Genomic DNA, 22662 nt, shown 5'->3' with positions numbered 1-22662 from the left:
TTAATTCTGGGTCCTCTGACCCCAGACCCTGTGCTCTTGCCATTATGCTGCCTCCCAGAACCCTCCTCCAGCCCCTCATTTTACAAAGGGTCTCCAAATGAGCTCATGGGAAGCTGAAATCCGGAGACTTCCATGGTGCTGTGTGCTGAGAAGCCCTCTCTGTTTTTCCTCATTGTGGGAGTGAATGATAATGGGCTGCAAGTGAAGTCAGGCAGCAAGACCTGGTCCCAAGGTCAGGGCCCCCAACGAGAAAGTCCTTCAATCCTCACAGAGGACACCTGGGGCCCCAGGGAGCTCCAGAACTTCTCCCACAATGCCTGGTTGCCTCACTCTCACCGCCTCCCTGCCTGCCAGACAATGGTTCTCAGGCTCCCAACTGTCCCCATCACACCCTGAGTGTCGGTGCTATTTTTAAACCCCTCTTTTCTGTGCCCTTTTCATCTGACAGGTGAAGAATTGCTGTCATTTTCACACTGAATAACATTCATTATTCATTATCTGTGGCGAAAGACCTGATTTACTACCTGGGTACTTCCTCCTAAACCACGCCAAGGAGGCTGTTTTAATACTGAGAGGGAACCGGTTGGGTTTTAGATCTGCTGACCTGTGACAATAAATGGAGGATGGGCCTCTCTGTTTAGGGGGAGGGGAAGGGCTCCGCCCACTAAGGGGGAGGGCCCTGAGTCATGCCCAAGGAGGAAATGGCTTTCAAGAACATCTGAGGCTGTCACGATCAGCAGCCGGGAATTATCCTCTGTGTCTGGAACATGGTCACCAAATAAGGAGAGTGACTTCACAGAATAATAAGAGTTATTCAATTTAGCGTGCAAAGTTCATTTGCTGACTTATACAGAAGAAGATCACATCTCTAAGAGGTCTGTAAGCATGCACCTATCTAATGTCACACATTTGGGCAGTTTCCTCTTGCCCATCCCTCATGTGGCACAAACCCAGCCACCATGCAGGAAATGAGTGTAAGAGCTTCAGGAGCCCATCTGACGAGGCGGGAGAAGCTGCCCACTGGGGGCCTGCGGTATTCTGTGGCTAGCATGGGAGACCCTGATGGAGGGCCCTTGCTGCAGCCCCATGGGGCGCTGAATTTAACTCCTGGCCCGACTTTTCCGAGGGCAGGTCTCTGGGCGGGTCTCCCGAGCACCCCGGCCCTCCTGTCTCCTGCCTGACAGCAGTGCCACACAAACAAATGGTTGATGCTGGCTTTCGTCTAGCCCGGAGCCCAGGGACACCTGACTGGTGCTTTTTAAAGCAGCCTGCACCTCAGCGTGTGCTCCTGCTGTTCGGCTTCCCAGGCTTGATCTGACAGACACAGATCTGAACTTCACACACTGTGCTTTCGGGCATGCCAGCCGCAGAAATAGTGCAGGAGGGAAAGAGCAGAAGGAGAGCCGATTCTTCTTCTGAAATCTGTGGCTCGGCTCAGCGCTCTTCTTGCTTTTCCCTTCTCTGCTGAGGCCCCTAACAGATGTCACTGCTTCGGTCATGCCATGGTGAGTACTGTGGACACAGACACCTGTTAGGGAGCACTGTGATGCTGCTCACTCAGACCAGCGAATGGTGGGGAGGAGAGGGAGGTGGCTGTCCCCCGAGATGTCCCGGGACGCTGAACCAGATCAAGGGCTCAGGATCCTGGCACGGAGCTGACCAGAGCAAAGCAAGCACACCAACAGAGGGGCAGATCCCAGGCAAAGAGGCAAACTCTACAGACCACAGGTCCTCGAGTGAAACAAAACGCACAGAATCCTTGCTTTTGGCTTCGATGACCTAGAGGCGTGGGGTCATTCTGTCACACGTCTGCTACGCGGTGTGTCCCGGAAAGAGTTTGCTCACGAGCAGAGGCAGCAAAATGATGTGGAAATTGTCTTGATTTTTCATGTGGGTGGTGTGTTTCCATAGGATAAAAATGAGATGTTTGTGCCCTCACTATAAAATGCTGATCTAATTATTTTTGTTTCTGACACCAGAAACAAAATCCAAATATTAGCAAATATCTGTTCATTAAATCAGTGGTCTTGTCTAAAAACACAGCCCCCAAGGTCTTGTTTGCTGGTCGCTGTACACTTACCTAGAAACATCTGCTCTGGGCGGTTGCCCGAATGCAGTTTAGGGGAGCTGTGCTTCTGTATTTTCTCCTGTGGTCTGGATGCTCAGCTTTCTCTACCGTTAGCACTATTACAGCATAAGGCCCCTTGGGCGGCTGTCTCCTGGGGCCATCAAGCAGCTTCAAGAAAGGGCAATAGGACATTCTGAGCCCTACCTGTGCCTCCTGCTACCTCATAGCCTGCCTCGCTCCATGGATATCGCCCGTTGTGCTTCTGTGGTTCATATCAAGAATAAGTGAGTACTGGGCACTCGCCCATTTGACTGTAGGAACAGAAGCTAAAATTTAGTTAGTGCCTTTATTAATTCCTTCAATCCTCAGCATGATGAAGCCGCTGTAGTTATCAGCCCCACTTTTCAGACAAGGAAAATGAAATTTAGAGAAGCCAGGTGACTTGTCCAAGGGCACACAGATCGAAAGGGGGGGAGCTGGGATTTGGGGCCAAGACTTTGAGACTCCAAAGACCCACCTTCCCCAGATCATACAGCATCCTGGTTTTCTGGAGTAGGTGGAGAGGAGAGCAGGGAGCCTTCTTCACAGGTGTACAGCTGAGATGCTCATGAGCCTGAAACCCCTGTCTTGGCCATGATCTCCATTGAGGAAAGTGGCCATGGGTGGTTTTCCCCCCAGCGCATGATGGCATGTACCATATGTCAATCAAAATGAGTTCTGCTACCCCGACTGCAACTGATTGGGCCACCAAGCTCTGTGAGAGTGGAACAGTGTCTCTTAACTGTTGGTGAAGCTCCAGTGCCTAGCACATAGTAGGTACTCAATAAATATTTATTGACTGAATGAAAAAATGAATGGATGGACCTGAAATTGGTGCCCAACCTATGGCAACCACCTCTGGGTTATAAAAACATGAGATCTCTGAGGTGGACCAACACAAAATTTTACTAATAAATGGTCCACATTGGAAGGTGACAAACTGATGACATGAGATCTTTAGAAAGTATGGAAGTCAGGTGTATTCTGAGGGGGCATGTCCTCTCTACAAAGCCTGTTGTATGTCCTAGTCTGGAGAGTGCAGGAACCCAGAAAGACAGCACAGCACAGGGGCCGATGTCCCCTGCCACTCGGGTTTCTGGTATTTTTCACTGAACCACCAATATCACAGGTGATTTGAGATGCTCATGTTCTCGGAACATTAACAAGCATCTGCAGGGGGCACCTGGGTGGCTCAGTCGGTTAAGCGCCTGCCTTTGGGCTCAGGTCATGATCTCAGGGTCCTGGGATCGAGCCCCACATTGGGCTCTCTGCTCAGCGAGGAGCCTGCTTCTCCCTCTGCCTCTGCCTGCAACTCTGCCTACTTGTGCTCTCTCTTTCTCTCTCTCTAAAATAAATAAATAAGATCTTAAAAAAACGAACAAACAAACAAACACCAAGCATCTGCAGGACTTGCCCAGTCTGCCAAAGAAACTTGTTCAGTTCTAGGTGGACCAAATCTTCCCGCAGAACGGCATGGGGAAAGGAGGGGTCAGTCTCTGTCCACCAGCTTCTTCCTTCCAGTTGGTCAAGAAAATTCAGTGTGCATGTGTGTGTGTGCACGTGCATGTGCAAACGCATGTGTAGCAGGGGAGGGGAATGACTGCCCGTTCTTTGCTTCCCAGGGACACAGGACTGTGGCAGAACAGTGGTGACATCTTTGGGAATGAAAAGAAGGTAGGAATGTCCTCAAACACCTGGTCATCCCTCTGTCTGTGGGAAATGTTCTCACACTCACACAGCAGAGAGCATGTCCCCGTGTTTATGTTATGTGGGGCCATGTGGTCCCTCAGTCCTGAGCTGTGGGAACCCATCGAAGGAGGAAATATGGCTATAAAGGAAAACAAAAATGTTAGTAAACATGAATTAACCTAACACACAATTTGTGAGCTCCTTAGAAGTGCTATGGTATGGAGTAATGATTTCCTTTTTAGCTTTCATCGGGGTTGGCAAATTCCCATCAGCACTAGTCTTGGGTAATTTGGTTTTGTATTTTAGAATAATGTGTACTCTCTGTGATCAACACCCCAGACTTCCCACTGGTATGGATCCCCTAGGCCTGATTTGGTCAGCAGGTGGGCAGGAATCACAAGGTAATTTTCTGGCTTATTCCTGAGCCTGTAGGCTATTGCTTTCTGTTGTTGTTGCTGCTGTTACAAGTTCTGGGTCACAATCTGGAACAAAACATAAAGCCTCATCCTGCAGGCAGCACTTCTTACAATTGCCAGAATCTTCTATCAAGGATAAACCTTAATGATACTTCCCATGGGTGGCTGGCCTACAAAGCCCACTGATGTCCCACAGGCCTCCTGGTTTTGCCCAGAAGAGGCACCGGGCTATCATGACACTGCAGGCTAGACATTCAGTGGTGTGCCTCATTCCAGATCACAGGCATATTGCATCAAGAATGTGGTTGGGATGACACATCCCAATTAAAGGCTGAAGAAATAATTTTGTGTTGTGACTACAGCATTAGCTGTCAATGCATCTTATGCACCCTTTCATCCTGTTTTTTAAATGTCGAAAAATGTAAGTGTAAAACTGTGGCAGAGCCTATAGCTGGGAAAGAGGGGGGTTTCCTCTCAGGATTGGCTCTGAGGATTAGTGGTGGCTGCCTGGAGTGCTTGTCAGGCTGAGTCCAAGCTCTGCTGGCAAGAGCTCCAGATTGATTAATCATGTCTGCCATCAGAGCAGGCATGGGTACAGTGGGGTTGTTGCACAGTATTTTACCAAAGTGGTTTATAATGTGGATTCATAAGAGGGATTCTCTCATGCCCCTGTAATGGCGGTGACCAAGTCTCTTTCCTCATCCCTTTCACAAAAATATTCCAAAGATTTTCCTCATTAGATGAAACTGAGTCCTTACTCACTGATTGTCCCTGCAAAACAAAGAGCAGCCAGAGAAAAGACCAAGGAATCATGGTTATATCTGGGGTTGTTTGAAGTTCCTCAGTAGGGCCATGCTGGTCATACAGGGAAGAGTGCAAGCTTTGTATCTGAATCTTGACCTTAAGCAGGTTACTTTACCTCTCTGAGTCTGTTTCTCTATCCCTAACATGGAGCAAACAATTCCTACCATCCTGAGTGGATGTGAAAATTAGAACTTGCTTATGCAGAGATTAGAGAATTGTGCTAAGTCCTGTAGGAAAGCCCAAGCTATGCATGGTTGAGGAATGGGGAGTTCTGGTTCGTAGAGCATTCTGGTAATTGGTCTCAACACCATAACTGAATAATCACTTTTCCCTCAGATCCTTGGGTGGCATAATGGGAAAAGCCATGGGATGAAAGTCAGAAGACCCGAGCACACATTCAGCTTAGTTACTTCCCAAATGGGGGACCCTAGAAAGAGACCTCGCTAGCCTTCAGGGTCCCCTTCAGTGACACATTCCCACCACTAGGATGATTTCAACCATACAATCATTATGAAAGTGCCTGCTTCACAGTAGTTGCTCAAAAACTCTGTATCAAATCTTTAATTTTTAAAAACTTTTATTTGGTAGTACACTTCATTTTTTTAAGGAACAGTTTCAGATTTACGAAAAAACTGAGGAGATAGTACAGAGAGCTCCCATATCCCCAGCCCACAGTTTTCCCTATTATTAACATCTTACACTGGTGGGGTACATCTGTTAGAATTAATGGATCAATATGGACCCATTATTATTAACTGAAGTTCATGATTCATTCAGATTCCCTTGGTTTTTACCTAATGACCTTTTTCCGCTCCAGGATTGCACATTATATTCTGTTGGTGTGTCTCCTCAGGCTCCTCTTGGCTGTGACAGCTTCTCAGACTTTTCCTTGCCCTCAGTGACCTTTATGGTTTTGGAATATTGGTTAGTATTCTGTAAGATGTCTGTCTTTTGGAAGTTGTCTGATTTTTCTCATGATTAGACTGGGGTTATGGCTTTGGGGATGAAGACTACAGAGGAAGGAGGCATTCTCATCACACCATAGCTAGGGCACATCCATTATTTGTCACTGTTCATACTGACGTTGATCACTTGGCTGAGGGAGTGTTAGAGTTCTCTACTGCAAAGTTACTCTTTTTCTCCCATTCCATATGGTACCCTTTGGAAGGAATTCACTATGCAAAATCCACACTTAAGGAAAGAATTATGTTTCAACTCCTTGAGGGTGGAGTATCTACACAAATTTTTAGAACTCTTCTACAAGAGAGATTTGTCTCTTCTCTCCATTTATTTATTTTTCATTTATCTATAATAAAATGAACTCATGGGTATTTATTTTATACTTCAAGTCATAATCCAAGACTATTTTATTTATTTTGTTGCCCAAACTATTCCAGGTTTGGCCATCGAGAGCTCTTTTTGTTGGCTTCTGTGTCCCCTGACATACGACCATCAGTGTACATTTTTTTAAACACTTCCTTGCTTTCTGACACTACAAGACATTTTTGTGCTTTCTCGCTCACTCTGTTCTCTCTCTCTCTCAAATAAATAAATAAAATCTTAAAACAAGAAGTCTTTTAACTCTTTATTTTGAAATAATCATAGATTCAAAGAAAATTGCAAAGAATTGCACAGGGAAGTTCCATGCACCTTTTCTCCAGTCTTCCCCAAAGTTAACATCTTGTGCAACAAGATAAAAACCAGAAGTTAACATTCATACAATCCACAGAGTTGTTTTGGATTTCTCCAATTACACATGCACTTGTGTGCGTGTCTGTGTGTTTGTGTATACGTGTAGTCCTATGCAATTTTATCACATGTGTAGCTTACTACAACCACCACCACAATCAAGATAAGGGGCTATTCAATCACCACATGGCTTCCTTTATAATGATTTCCTCCCCTATCCATCCCTAACTTCTGATATCAGTAATCTGTTCTCCATCTCTGTAGTTTTGTTGTTTTGAGAACATTATATAAATGAATCACACAATAAATAACATTTGGGATTGGCGGTTTTCATTCAGCCAATTCCCTTGCGATTCATCCAGGCTGTTGTGTATATCAATCATTTATGCCTTTTATTGCTGTGTAGTATTCCATGACATGGCTGTTTAGTTTAGTCATTAGTTTAAACATTCCCCATTGAAGGACATCTTGGGTAGTTACTAGTTTGGGGCTATTTTGAATAAAGCTGTTATAAACATTTGTGTACATAGTATTTAGTACATAAGTTTTCATTTCTCTGAGATAAATGCCCAAGAGTACAATTGCTAATTCCTATGGCAATCCATTTTAAGTTTTTTTAAAGATTTTATTTATTTATTTATTGTTATTATTTTTTTAAAGATTTTATTTATTTGACAGAGAGAGACACAGCAAGAGAGGGAACACAAGCAGGGGGAGTGGGAGAGAGAAAGCAGGCTTCCCGCTGAGCAGGGAGCCCGATGTGGGGCTCGATCCCAGGACCCCGAGATCATGACCTGAGCCGAAGGCAGACGCTTAACGACTGAGCCACCCAGGCACCCCCATTTTAAGTTTTAAAAGAAATTGCCACAATGTTTTCCAGAATGGCTCTGCTGTTTTACATTCCCACCAGTGATATCTGAGTGATCCAGTTTCTCTGCATCCTTGCCAGCATTTGGTGTTGTCACTATTTTTTATTATAGCCTTTCTGGTGAGTGTGTAGTAATATCTCTCTATGGTTTTAACTTATGTTTCCTTAATGTTGGACATCTTCTCATGTGCTTATTTGTGAATCTTTAAGTTTTTAAATGATGAAAATAAAGTAACAAATATATATTATCAAACTACTAAACATGGGCAAATTTTTCTTAGAGTCAGAAAGTATCTACTAAAGGCTCTTTGGATCTTTTTTTTTTTTTTTTTTTTCAGGAGCCCGGAACCTTCCCACAGGCTGCTGAACATGCAGAGGATATAGGAAATTGAGCCCAGGTATTTCCTCAGTTGAAGTAACAGTGGGTGTTAGTTGAACACTTACTTTATACCAAGTGAGACCAGGCACTTGCATTTCATTGAACGCTCCCACAAATCTGCTGTGAGGTAAAAGAGAGAAAGCACTTTGCTATTTGCCCAAACAGATAGCAATTCAAACAACCAGAATTTAAAACTAGGCCTATGGGACTCCTCTTGTACTATTAGAGCATTTTCTGATGACAGTCTGGAGCAGAATAGGGACCAAGATTCTGACTGATTGAACTTTACTTTACAGTTACATATTTGGATCCTTCAATCTCTGGCCCCAGTTGGGTGAACATAAAGCAAATTAAAATGCATTTTATCTATAGTTGTTATTTCACCTTTTATCACTTTGCTTCCTGAGGCACCCGAAAAAATTCTGATTCCTATTATCCAATCCTTCATCTCTAATTAAACAAAGCCTATTAAGGCCAGTTTATTATCTTTCCTCAGATTTTTACATCAGAGACACATTCTGCCACCCAAGGCAGGCTCCCTTCAAGGGCATCACATAGCTTTGCATGAGCATCCTTGCTCTGGGCCCCAGAGGAGTGGACTTGGCAGTGAGCCCGGGGAAGCCATGGTAGGACAAATAGCCACTGGGCCCCCAGGGCTCTGCAGAACAGCCACCACGCTAGCTCAGGCTTTTCTGAGAAACAGGAATACACTTCTTCCTTGTTTAAGACACTGTCACACATCCGCATCTAGCCAATGCAGATAGTAGCCCAATGAGGAGCCCTGTATCACACACCTCCTTTCTCTGCCCCTTGAAAAGAAGACTAATCTAGCCCCATTCAGGGGCGATCTCATGACTTCAGTGCTCTAGACACTACCAATCATTTGGAGCTGCCCCATGAAATGAACCCAATGCCATTCCTGCCTGGAAGTGAAAGATGCTGCAACCATGTCCCAAAGACTCCTTCTCCACTAACAAGCATGTGTCCTTATTGGTCTGTGAAGTAACCTGTGGCCTTCGAGGTAACCTTCTCTCATTGCATTTTCGGGGGAGGATACAAAAGGAGTGAGACTCTTAATGGTGCCCAGGAATCTGGCCTTCCCCACTTGAGGACACCCATCCATGGCTCAGGAAAAGATTTTGCATTCAGAATTTATATTCATCTGGGTTTGCTGTTGAACATTCTGCAGCAAAGGGAAGGCACCACTTGGAGCAAAGATGTATCTTCCAAACCCCTTGCCCCCAGCTGGCTCCTCGCAGAAGTTCTTGAAATGGTTTTTTGAAAGAGGAAGGGAGCAAGACAAGCACCCACAGAGAAGGCCCACATCCATCAAAGACCCAGGATAGCTCCAACTGGATTGTATTGGTTGTTTAGAGGCGGATTGGTTTTCCTACAACTGGGCTGCTCTTAGAAATCATGAACAAACACATCCTGGGATTCACCCAGGCTCTGAGAAGTATGGTGCCATGACCAAGAGTGCCGGCTCCAGAGCCAGAGGCTGGGCTGGGATCCCAGCTCCTCCACTTCCCAAAGGAGAATATTTTCAAAGGCACATGCTTATTGAGTTCAGACTATACAAGCAGGGAGTCCATTGTAATACAACTCAAGAGGGGCTAAAAGTGACCAAGATATTTTTAGTATAAAACGTGGGAGTTATACAATAAGTCCCTCTTGGAAGATTGTCCTGTATGTGCTTAATACAGAGCCCAGAGCAGACCTTCCTCCACTGGGATGGTCCTAAGCCTACCAAGCTATGTCCATGGAAAGCACAGAAATGAGTGAACGAAACTGGCTGAAGCCTGGAAAAGTGCAAGACCCTGGGAAAAGTGCAAAGCCTTGACCTAGGAACTCATGGGGGAGGGGAGTGAACGGAACACGGCAGCCAGAGGAGAGGGGCTCCAGCATGGTCAGCACCCCTTAGGAGTGTGTAGAGGAGCCACATGGGAGCAGGTTACACCCTGAACAAGTAAACTTACGAACTGAGTAGGAGAGCCCAGGACCTGCGTGACCCTGCGCCTCGAGTCTAAACTCCTCCATGTTTGCAGGTAAGCAGAAGTGCATGGCAAAGCTAGATGCCAGCATGAGGCCAGACTGACTTGGAGATCCCTCAGAGCTCTCCTTACTGTGTGGCAAGGAACCCAGGTGCCAGGTCTCAGCTGATTAAAACAAAACAAAACAAAACACAACAACAAACCAGGAATGACAGAAATGCATCTGGATCAGCTTATCCAGCAGATGCTACATAAGACAAGAATTGCCTAATGACACAATTTATTTTAAATTACTTTTTTCTTTTTTTTTTTTTTTACAGAGGGAAGAGAGCAGAGTATATGGAATTAAAAATTAAATTCAAAAGTGTTAAGGAGGAATGTCTAAGGATGGGAAAAAGGTTAAACAAATCACCAGTGATCCCTTCCCCATGAAAGAGGCCGGTGTGTGATGTGTTCAAGCATTCGAAGCAGCAAATAAATGGGCAGCTTCTACTTGGAGAGCCAAAGCACTGACCCGGATTCCCAGCTCTGTCTATAGTCTCAGAGGCCAAGGACGTCTTATCTCTTGTTCCTTCTTGGAAGAATCATCAGTTTGGAGCCATACACATCGCAGATATTTGGATGTGAAGCTTCTGTGGGATTAGATCCATTGATACAGGCATCAGTGATATTGTGATTTCCAATAAGAAATATACATTGGGTCTTCCTCTGGTTCTGGCACGGAGCTCCTAAAACCCTTGGAATTTCCTGAGAGCTACGCAGGTCTCTTTTGTTATGCTAATGAAGTTATTTTGGGAATGCACCTAAGGATGGGAGCTGGTTCCCAGGAAAACCGACCAAGGGATTAGAGGGTTGGAACTTTCAGTCCCTCCCCTTGATCTCTGGGAGGGGAGAGGGGCTGGAGTTTGAATGAATCACTAATAGACAATGATTTAATCAATCATGCCTATCTAATGAACCTTCTATAAAACCCCAAAAGGATAGAGTTTGGAGAGCTTCCCAGTTGATAAACACTTGGAAATTTGGAGGCAGTGCCACATTCAACAGGGCATGGAAGCTTCATACCCTTTCCCTATACCTTGCCCTATGCATCACTTCCATCTGGCTATTCTTGATTTATAGCCTTTTAATCTAGTAAGTAAAATGTTTCTCTGAGTTTTGTGTGCAGCTCTAGCAACTCTAGCAAATTAACTGAACTCAAGGAGGGGGTCATGGGCCCTCTGATTTACAGCCGGTCCGTCAGAACCTGGACTTGTGATTGGCATCTAAAGTGAAGGGCAGTCTTGTGGGACTGAGCCCTCAACCTGTGGAATCCGATGCTCCCCCCAGGTAGATAGTGCCAGAACTGAGTTGAATTGTAGGACATTCAGCTGGTGTTGTGAAGCATTCCCTGGATGTGTAGTGAAACCCCCTTCCTCCACCTTCCCACACATTAGAAATCAGGTGTCAGAACCTCTTAGAACCAACTGTCTATAGCAGAGCATTGCTAGAATGTGGTGGGAAGAGAAGGTTCCTTCTCAGGATAACACAGTTGCAATGTCAGGTCAGTTGAGTTATGCCAAAGCCCCTAAGGTTTTAGTTTTATTTTTCATGTACCATCATAAGTAAAACTTTTACATTAGTACAAAAGCAATGAAATCTTGACTTTGGTTTTCTCAACTTACAAAGCCGCTTTCCTATACTTTCAATAGTTTTATTTCATGGACCTTTGTCAGTTAAATAATCCCTTTGGGAAGCCACCCTACTTTCCCACCACAAGCTACCCCTGGCACTACATTGGTGCAGCAACAATATGTATGGGGTTCACTCCTTGTGGGAGGGACCCAGCAAACAAGTCAGTAAGACGTGCCCCCAGGTCACAGGATTGACCAAGTACTCATCTTCATATACATCCCCGGATCCCCATGGTCATATCAGTAGTGTTGAGAGAGAAAAGTAAGAATGCAGCCTGGCCAAGGAGTATCATGGTCAGAGCCTCCAAGTCAAGCTTCTATCCCACAGGGCATAGGCTGAACTTGTAAGGGAGCCCTCTAGTTCTGGGCCACACAAGCAGAGTCTGATGCCATAAATGAGCATAAAATGTGCAGACAGGGGCAGTAATGGCAGGCCAGGCTGACTTGGGGGGCACTGGGTTTTACTCAGATCCTGGGTGTGAACCCTTCATTCAAGCCTCCAGAGTCTTGGGCAAGCAGCAGCCCCTGGGTCCCCCATGCATTCCCTGTCTGGGTCCTACTTGTCCCATTCCCAGGGTACGTGGACCCCCTCAAGCTGTCAGAACCACAGTTCTGTCACTTCTACATTCAAATTAGATACCTGCCCTGCCACTCTCCAGGAGGATCCACACAAGGAAAGATATGGCAGCCTAGGACACTGTGGAGTGCAGTCCATGGCTCAGGCACTCTGGCCCTCAGTGCTGTCTGTCAAGGCTTAGTCAGTGTGACAGTTTTCCTGTAACAAAAGGCTTGTTTGTGGGCAGGGTGGAAGCCAGCCTGTGAGGGACTCCCTCCTCAGCCAACCAGTGGCCCAGCCCTGGCTCAGGCTGATGCCCGCCGAGCTCTCTCTGTGTCTCCTGAGGGCCACCTGCCTGTGTTTACTCGTCTCAGAGCCTAACAGTCCACAGTCTGGTGAAATCTGATGAACTCTATTTCCTCTTGGCCTCTGTGCATTAGAGGAATCTCGACCCTCAGATGGCAGCAGGGCTTACAGAACAAAGCAGAGGCACTGGGGCTCCGCTTAACCTGCTAAACCCATTTCCAACCTTATTGTCATCCAGGACCCTCCCCCCAGAATTACTACTTTTGGAGCATCTTATACAAATGCCCCATCCGTGTCATACAGGAAAGAACAGTTTTGCTGCAGCGGCCGCCCTGTTGGGGCAGACATTGGTTAAGTTAGCCCTTCTTCCCATAGCTAGTCTCACTTACCATCAGAGTTATGTCTACCCCTGCCACTGCATCTCAGAGCTCCCTCCCGACAATGCCAATGGCCCTAGATGCAGTAGTCCTCTCTTATCCACCGGGGATGCGTTCTAACACCCCCAGTGGATGCCTGAAACCATGGATCGAACCAGTCCCCATTTATACTATGTTTTTTCCTATACGTACATACCTATGATAAAGTTTGATTTATAAACTAGGCACAGTAAGAGATTAACAACAATAACTAATAATAAAATAGAACAATAACAATATGCTAAAAGTTATATGAATGTGGTCTCCCTCTCTCAAAATACCTTATTGTACTGCACTCATCCTTCTTCTCTTGATGATGTAAGATGATAAAATGCCTACATAATGAGACCAAGCAAGGTGAGTGATGTGGGCATTGTGACCTTCTGACCATGCATCAGAAGGAGGATCATCTGCTTCTGGACCACGGTTGACCACAGGTAACTGAAACCACACAAAGCAAAACCCTGGATACGGGGGCCTACTGTACTACAAAGGCAGTTCTACTTCAGCTCCTCACAAAGGAGAAAGGGATCCACAAACCAATACCTAAGTGGGCTTACCTGCCATCTTGGGTCTAGGATCTAGAAAATGGCACTCTCATTTCAACTGCTAAATAATTGGCTTTTAAGTAGTTTGTGTAATGGGAAGAGAGTGTGTGCACTTTTACCATATTAAACTGATGTGTTATTTATACCACATAGGTTATTTTCCTGTGGCTTTTCACTTATTGAATTAATGAGAATAATTGGCAGTGGGGGAAGAAGAAGGTGGATACCACCTTGAAGAAAGAAATCCTTATGCATTTTGAGACTCCAATTAGAGATTCTTCAGAAAAGAAACAGTAGTCTTGAAAGCCAGACTTCACTGATGCAGAAAAGTTCTAAATTCAAAAGCTTATATTTATATGAGAAGAACAAGCATTGGCCACTGGCCATGTCAACATGGAATGTTACCATAAGACATGGTATATAGGGAAAACAGGAAATGCTCTCAGAGGACAGCCTGCCACCCAGAAGGGGAAAATCCCTCCTGGCACTGGAAGATACTTAGAGAAGACTGAAGGAGATGATTCTTGAATTAAGATGTTGCTTGGGCCCCATGAAGGGTTGGGTGAAAGGAACCAGACAATAAAAATCTCAATGGACACCTCAGGTTGGGAGCAACCCCAAGAGCACCAGGCTGATTGTCCTGGTAGTACCCTTACCCCAGCAGAAGGTGGTACTAGATAAAAGCCTGAGAAGGGACCACACACAGCTCATGGAGGGGAGGGGAAGTATCTGCCAGTTCCCAGGCTCCACCATGGAAACGGATGAGAGCACAGGGGTCTGAAGATGAGGACTGGCATGGTGCCAAGGAGGCCACAGGTATATGGCCTCAGGTGAAGCAAAGCTGCAGACCTGGGACTGCAGCCTTGAATGCCAGCCTCACATTTCAAAGGCTGCTTGGGGCTGCCTGCTCCTCAGAGAGCCCAGGCACCAGGCTGTCGGGACTCAGAGCTGGGACTGAGGCTATTGAACGGAAGAGGTGGTTCTGAACGGAAAGACACTAACAGTGTCACAGGGAGAGGTGAATGTTTCCCAAGCCAGCCCCACTCATCAGTAGGAATATGGGCTCCTGAGAAAGACAGGCACAGTTACCATCCTGATCTTGACAAAAGCTAGCCTTCACTGCACAGTGACCTGGGACCAGCTCTCCAGAGCAGTTCCGCTTCATCACAGCACCTTCCTTTCCTCTGCTTCTGAGCCCCTAGGTTGTCTACTTGGAGCTTAGGCACTTTCACTGGCCTGGCCTGCAACAGTGGGGGGTGCTCAGAGCTCACCTGGAAGGGGCACAGTCTCTGTAGCCTGGAAACAAGAGGGGGTGGGGTGGGGTGTTGAGAAAGGACCAGCAGTGGGGTGCACATTGACGAAGCAGAAGAGGATGAGGCGCAGGGGCAACAAAGCTCTCCCCCATACCCCTTTACCGCTCTGGCCAGTCTGCTTGGAGCAGTTTCTGGCTCCAGCTGGCTTATCTGAAAGCAAGGGTAGGGGTGGTATACCTTGCCATGGAGCCTTTCAGACCTGATTTGATTTTTCCCTCTTTGGATCCCCAAGCTCTGGCTGGTGGGACTTGGCCCTGAGCAGTGCTCCTTCGTGGTCCTACCTCATGTCCTAAGTAGCCTCATGTGTATATCTTGACTCTTCTGAAGCACTTACTGTGAGCCTGGCTAACCTTGTTCTCAGCTCTTTACAACTATTATGCCCATTTTATAGATAGGAAACTGAGGGCAGCTAACTAGTAAGTGGCTAAGCCAGGCTTTGAAACCAGGTCCTATCTGGCTCCCATGCCCATGTGTTATGGCTCCCTTCTTGTGCATAAGCCCCTCGGGTCTTGTTTCCATCCTCACTGCGATTGCCCTGATTCATGCCGGGGCCCTCCTCCCCCACTGCATGCTCCAGGAGGGTAAGCACTGCAGAGGGGCAGGTGGTTTCTCACTGTTTATTCCAAGGCTGTACATACATATGGAGTCGGGCTCAGTAAGTCTCTATAGAATGAATGCGGGGGTGGGGGGCGGGTGTTGAGGGACTCAATTTTCTCAGATGGTATCTAATTTGTTAAAAGTATTGTCTGAACTGAAGAGGACCTTAGAGATTCACCTCATCTACAGAAAACTGCTCCCCGGAGGTAAGGCAGAGTTCTTTACCCTTCCAAGTGGAAAGTCAGTTTCTTCTCATATCTCAATTTTCAAACCTCCTGAACCTGAATTTCTTCTCCTCTCTCCATCATGGATCATTATAAGCAGAAGAATACGTATGTTTCTGCCTTTCCACCAAAATGATCAGTTCAATGCATTTCTAAGAAACCCTAGTTTCCTGCTCAGCTGACCCACTTCTGCCACCTTAGCACTTCATCTCCGAGCTCCTCAGGCAGAAAAGTTGTGGTCTTTCTTCCTTTCCCCTTGTCTCCCCCCCTCCCCCTGCCCCATCACTATCCCTTTCTCCTCTCTTTTCTCCCTCCTTCCTTCCCTCCCTCCCTCTTTCCTTCCTTCCTTCCTCCCTCCTCCCTCCCTCCCTTCCTTCCTTCCCAAAATAACCTAGAATATACTCAACATAATTAAACATATGGGAGGGCATAAACACAGGCACAGTTACCATCCTGATCTTGACAAAAGCTAGCCTTCACTGCACGGTGACCTGGGACCAGCTCTCCAGAGCAGTCCTTATAATTCCATCTCTGGACTCATTCTTGGGAAGCTGACTGTCTTTTTTTCTCTTTCCTTATTTTCTAAAGCTCTTATGATCATTCCTTATAGCTCTGTTTCTTATCTTTCAGAGCAGATTGTCCACAGATTAAGAATAGTATCTATAGACAATCTGCTTTGAAAGTTAAGGGATTTAGCCTTATACTACTTCTCACCATCTCCTCTCTTTCTCAATTTTTGCTATAGGGTTATTTTTAGTCTTCGTAATAGTTAATCACCTGTATGACTTTAAATAATATGCATAACCCCCAATTTCTTGATTCATTTACCTAAGATTATATCTGTGGACTTCCAGCCTTAGGGAATAAGAAATAAGTACACTCCCCTACTCCTGGTTTCAGTTAGTTGTATCAATTTTACATTGTTCAGGTTTGCAAACTTTACATTCAGTTTTGTGACTAAATATATCATTCATACTTCATCTTTAAGTTGATTTTAAACATTGAAATTGCATAGATAGATCTATAATATTATACTTAAAAATCATTGCATAAATGAGAGCGTTATTGAATGTCTAGGAAAGGAAATAGAATTTTTTGCCACCAGAATCTTGCCTCTTAAAGAAGATTCATCCAAGCCTCAAGTTAAAATGGTTTTCTTTGATCCATATCTAATTCAGGGATTACTGCATATTTTCCCATATTATCATTCTCCATCTTTCGTTCATTTTCTATTTTGCTGTGTGTGTCCATGAATAATTTTGTTTGTAATAGTTTGTAAAAATGCACAACTTTATCTGAATCCTTGCATACCCCAGATATCTATCTTTTGCTCCCATTTGTTTAACAATTTCTTTTTGCTTTAATTTTTTTGGGGGGTGCTATTAACGTATAATTTGTACATAGTAAGGAAAACAAATCTTAAATGTATATAGTAGGATGAATTTTTGTATGGGACCACCACCCATATTAAGATATAGAACATTTCCATTACCTAGAAAGTTCCCTGCTAGGTCAATGCAATTGCCTCATTAATTCAGAAAGCTTCTGTGGTCTCTCTTGCCATAAATTCATTTTGCCTCTTCTGAAGTCACATAAATTGGTAAGTTTCTACTCCATATTTGCCTTCTTTCATTCAATGTATAAACTATGAGTTTATTCCATGTTGTTGTGTGTACCAGTAGTTTGTGCTTTTAAAATTGCTTGTTAGAGACAGCTCTTACTTTCACTTATCCTCCTGGGCATCTTATTGTGGCTTTGGTTTGCATTAAGTAAAGATGTTGAGGACCTATTCATATGTTTATTGGCCACTTGGATATCCTTTCATTGATCATTGGACTGGAGATATTATCCTAGGCTCAAATTAACTTTCAGAACATTGAAGGAATTTTTTGGTGGCAATTTTAGTCTTGTTTTTATCTAAGCCTCTTGCTTTCATTCTGCTGGGAGTTTTCAAACTATTTCCCCATTGTTGAAGTCCTGTAGTTTTACCAGGATGAGAGTGGATATGGGGGTTTTTTCATTAAAATTGTTTGGTTCTCAGTTAATCCTCTCAATGTGAAAACCCTTATACTTATACTATACTTGTTCAGCTCAAGAAATGTTCTTTTCTTAGTGACTTTTGTCCTCACCTCCATCTCCTTCTTCTTTTTTTAAAAGATTTTATTTATTTATTTGACAGAAAGAGAGAGGCATGAGCCAGGGGAGGGGCAGGGGGAGCGGGACAAGCAGACTCCCCACTGAGCAGGGAGCCCGATAAGGGGGTTCGATCCCAGGACCCTGGAATCATGACGTGAGCTGAAGGCCGACACTTAACCGACTGAGCCACCCAGGCGCCCCATCACCTCTATCTTCTTTAGTGGAAATGCCCATTAGACAGATGTTAGGTAACCTGGATGTATCCTCTACCTGTTGTCAATTTTGCCTCATTTTTCTATCTCATTTTTTATCTTTCTGCCTTAAGTCCTGGGAGATTCCTTGACTTTATGTGTAGCACAATCATGAAGTCAAATGAACTTCTGTCCTCCAAGAGACCCTTAGAGAATGAATCTGTGGTTCCTTCTGGGCCAAATGGCCATGGGGTTAAAAAAAAAAAAAAGCAAGCCTATCACACTCCACATTCCTCTCATCTCATAGATGAGAAAGACAAACAACAAAACCTAGTCCAAAGGCATTAGCTACTTCGTCAAGACCATCCAGGGGTGAGTAGCAGAGTCAGGGCAAGATCACCAAATATTACTTTTCCATTACAGCCAGTGAATGACCCCAGAGGGGAAACTACTTTAGCGGGAGCCCTTCATGGCCCCACTAGATACATCATCCAGTCATGACCTGTTTTTGCAAATGCTCTCCCAGCAGCTGGGGCCTCTGCCATCTCCCACTTTCCTCATCACCCTGGAGCATGTACTTGTCCCATATGCTCTAACATCTACACTAACTTACAGTCATGTAAGGTGTTGGCTTGTTCTTGGACAATTCTGCCTGAATGTCTTCTCTTCCCAGTGAGGCACATTTGAAGGCAGGGGTTCATCTTCTTCTTGTCCCTTCATAGCATAGCACTGGCTCCACTAAGGGGGTAACAGATATATTTGGGACTCTCTGGGCTCCTACAGGTGGGAACATATCTTACTCAACTCTAAACACCAACCAACCCAGCAGGATGCTCAGGGCATAGCAGACCCCTGATGTGTCTTAATTTTTTTTAAGATGTATTTATTTATTTGCGAGAGAGAGCATGAATGGGAGGAGGGACGGGGGCGGGTGGGCAGAGAGAGAGCGAGAAGTGGACTCTCCACTGAGTGTGTAGCCCGACGTGGGGCTCGATCCCATGACCCCAAGATCAAGACCTGAGCTGAAACCAAGAGTTGGACACTTAACTGACCAAGCCACACAGGGCAACCCCCTCCCACCACGTGTCTTTATTGACTGAGAGAATTTCCCGTCAATCTGAACCAGAAGATCATACATATACTGTTTTTCTTAAGACCATCTTTTCAAACTCTGGGATTCCATGTGACATAGTTAGTTAAAAAAAAATTGGCTTTGGGGTCAGGAAGATCCTTCTTTTATTATCTCTGGATTTTCAAGCAACTTACAAACCTGTCTGACCATCTTGTGAAGCAGGTCATTTCCAGGGAACCCAAGCGAGGAGAGTGGCAGCGGAGAGGCGGTTACCGTCTGTGGCAGTTGCAAGGGAGAAATAAGATAGAGAAATTGAATGTCCATCAGTTGTAGATCACTAAAAAAGCCAGTTCCCTTCTCTTTCCTTTCCTCGTCCACACATCCATTACCACCAGCCCATCTCCCCTCTCCCTTAGCCCCTTACACATGGGTTATAAGGAAAGGCTTTGCTATAAATTAAATGGAAATGTCTTTAGTGATCCATCTACAGAGCTTTGCTGAAGGAAGGGCTGTTAAAATTTAGAACCCTTCATTTTCTTCTTAATGAGCTACCTGGGACTGGAGGGGGTGATAAATATAGCTTTTCTCATACATTTGACTCAGCCAGCTACAGTAAGATTTTTAAAAACTCATTCTAATTAAGCATTTGCATGGGCTGTACTCAATATTCATTCAGGTCTTTCCCTTTCTAATAAGCTACAACTTTCACTGCTGCAGGGCAGAAAGCTCTAGGGACCCCATCATTCTACTTGAAAACAGAAGGCAGTCCCTGCCACGCTCAGGAACCCATGTTCATTCCCTGCCCACTTTAGGGACTGGCACTGACCTGTCATCTGGGGAGCCCAGCTACCTAACCCTGTCTCCTCCTTGCTAGGGGACCCAGAAGTCTGAAAAGCGGACCAGGGCTACAAAGCCACCCATTTATATTTCTAACAAGAACAGGACCCACTTCATTGCTACTTCTGACAGAGGCAGGAGGGAGGTGGGAGTGGGGTTTTGTATTTTTGATTCCCTTCTGTCAAAATGCAGGTGGGAGTTTCTAAAATGACACATGCAGATTCAATCAAAAAAGATTTTCTGAGCACCAGCAGAAATCCCTGTCACCCCACTCTCAAATTCTTTACAGGGAACATTCCAAGCTTTCTCCTCTGTTCCTAACCTCACTTGACCTCCTCACCTCCTGGTTTGTGAAGAAGAGGGTTGGGAACTCTCAAAGCTTTTATCCCAAGTCAGGGAAGCTACTGGCCACTCCCAGCTGGTTCCCCTTCCTCTCCCTTCTATAGGGGGCAAAGGCGGACTTCCCCTACTAGCTCTGGTTCCCAGTCTCTTGCACTTTCTCAGGGACATAGGTTCTTGGGTTGTGTCACCCCACCCCCAGCCTTCCTCCCTCCACATAGCTTCCTCTCCACTGCCACCCCCACTACCTTTCAGGAGCACCCAGTGTTGAGGTGGGGTCCACTTCCACACTGGGTAGAGTCTCCCAAATCCCCCTCTGCCACCAGCCTGGCCCTTAGTCTGCCCTTCTCAGGCAAACTTCTTGAAGGACATGTCAACTGGGCCTGGTGGTCTGCAGCCCCTCTGTTTGCTGGCCCTGTGTGGGCTTCCAACCCTCCGACCAGGTTCTAAAAGGGAGTCACAGACATTTTGACTAACATGATCAAATTTCATAGGTTGGCCAATTTGCTTATAGGCATTTAAAACAGAATCAGTTATTACTACCTCAAATTACATTGCATTCATGCTATATTTATTTATTTTCTGTCCGTCTTCCCTATAAGATGAACCTAAGTTCTACAAGATGGGGGATTTTTTGTGTCCTTGTCACCAGTGTATCTCTGGGCACAGAGCAGTGTCTGGTCCCTATGGGTTCATTCCCAATAAACATTTGTTTTTAAGTTGTTCAAATCATAAATGAACAAAAAACTGCCAATACAATCAAAAGGCATGTACATTAACCACCCAGTCTACCATCACATGTTAAAAATTGGTGAAATCAGGTGAAGAATATCCAGGTGTTCATCAAACCATTCTATTCATTTCTCCATAAACTTCAAATTAAAAAAAAAAATCAGTGGGAAAAAAAAACACTCCACCTAAAATAGTGTCTCTGTTTCAGAGCTATTTTTCATGACCGAAATTAATATTCCAGTAGGAGGTTTTAGAAAATCACCTTCATCTTTTTATTCATACGTGAGAACTAAAAACTGAGCAACAAAATTAATTTTTCACATCTTTCTTTTTCCTACTGCATGAACTCATTTTCTCTTCACAAAGTCAGGGAGCATGTTGCCATTGTTGTTAGAACTACAAACCAGGCACTGTTTTCTCTGTCTGGCACCTTTGGCGGGCAGACAGAGACCACAGAAGTCTAAACTCCCAGAGGAGGGGCGCCTGAGTGGCTCAGATGGTTAAGTGTCTGCCTTCAGCTCAGGTCATGATCCCAGGGTCCTGGGATCGAGCCCCACATCAGGCTCCCTGCTCAGTGGGGAGCCTGCTTCTCCCTCTGCCTCTGCCTCTCTCTCTCTCTCTCTGACTCTCATGAATAAATAAATAAAACATTAAAAAAAAATCTCCCAGAGGATCCTAGGATACTTTCCATGAGAAATGGCTTATCAGGGGGTATAGTGGGTTTCATGTCTGTCCAGATTCCTGTAGAATTGCTTTCCTCTTTGGGTTCAGACACAGCATGTTTGATCTTGATTTCTTTTAGTTAATCTGGGGGGCTTTGCCAAGCCCACGTCAGTTCCCCTTATCACCAGTAGGAAAGAGCAGTGAACATGGCCAATCTGTTTATCATAGCCTATGGTGTAAGATCAGTATCCCAGAAGACTTGAGACATGTTCTGATGCAGGTTTTAGGTTTCTCATTGCTTTCTTGGACTTAGTTGTAAAAAAAAAGGTGGAATTAAAACGGGATCCATTAACCAATGGCAAAGTATATCAAACAAGCATGGCTAATAAAAATCACAAAGCAATATGAACTCAAGTCATTAATGACCCAATAATTAAGAGACTTCTTTCACTTCTCCCAAATCCAATCCAGGGCCTATGAATCAGTGGGGGTTATATAGGCATTCAAAAGAAGATGCAAAATAGGTCATAGGTCCTGATCACAGACAAGTGATTAGAGAAGAGGCAGACTCAGGAGTGTCAGAATGTAAATATCGACTAGAAGGTCACCCTGAGAGTATGTAAAGTAAGAAAAGTAAAGGCCCAAAGGAAAACTTGATAGACATTGATATTTAAGAGGTAAGCAGAGAAAGAGGAACTCTTAAAGAGTACTTTCAACAAGTACACAGAGAGGTAATGAGAAAACTAGAAGGAAGAGTCATCTCAGAAGCCACAGGAAGGAATACAGGAGGTTCAAATGGAGGGAACGATCATCAGTGCTAAATGCAAGGTGACAGTGTAAAATGCCCAATAAGAAAAAGAGAGAAAGTGGATAATGGATTTAGCAAAAGAAAAGATGGAAACAATCAATAAATTTAAAGGGAGCAATTTCAGGAGAGTGGTTTGCAGTATGTTGAAAAGAAACACACTCAAGAAATCCAAATGGCCAACAGACACATGAAAAAGTGCTCAACATCGCTCGGCATCAGGGAAATCCAAATCAAAACCTCAATGAGATACCACCTCACACCAGTCAGAATGGCTAAAATTAACAAGTCAGGAAACGACAGATATTGGC

General features: G+C 44.9%; 1 long non-coding RNA gene across 3 annotated transcripts in view; it reads left to right on the top strand.

The window, feature by feature from the left end:
• Window positions 1–636: 636 nt before the first annotated feature.
• LOC145720602 (uncharacterized) overlaps window positions 637–22662 on the top strand; it is a 100329-nt gene continuing 78303 nt past the window's right edge. For 2 of the 3 annotated variants that reach the window (XR_014143681.1, XR_014143680.1), the window contains exons 1-4: window positions 637–1505; window positions 3730–3781; window positions 5870–5940; window positions 7912–7971. This is a non-coding gene — a long non-coding RNA (uncharacterized LOC145720602). Of the gene's footprint in view, window positions 1506–3729; window positions 3782–5869; window positions 5941–7911; window positions 8974–10263; window positions 13125–22662 lie in introns of those variants that run through there. The other variant, XR_014143682.1, reaches the window with a different exon arrangement.

The sequence above is a fragment of the Leptonychotes weddellii genome, chromosome 3 (assembly GCF_054177405.1).
Source record: "Leptonychotes weddellii isolate Sample4059 chromosome 3, ASM5417740v2, whole genome shotgun sequence".
Taxonomy (NCBI): domain Eukaryota; kingdom Metazoa; phylum Chordata; class Mammalia; order Carnivora; family Phocidae; genus Leptonychotes; species Leptonychotes weddellii.
This window is presented reverse-complemented; position numbering and strand designations above follow the sequence as displayed.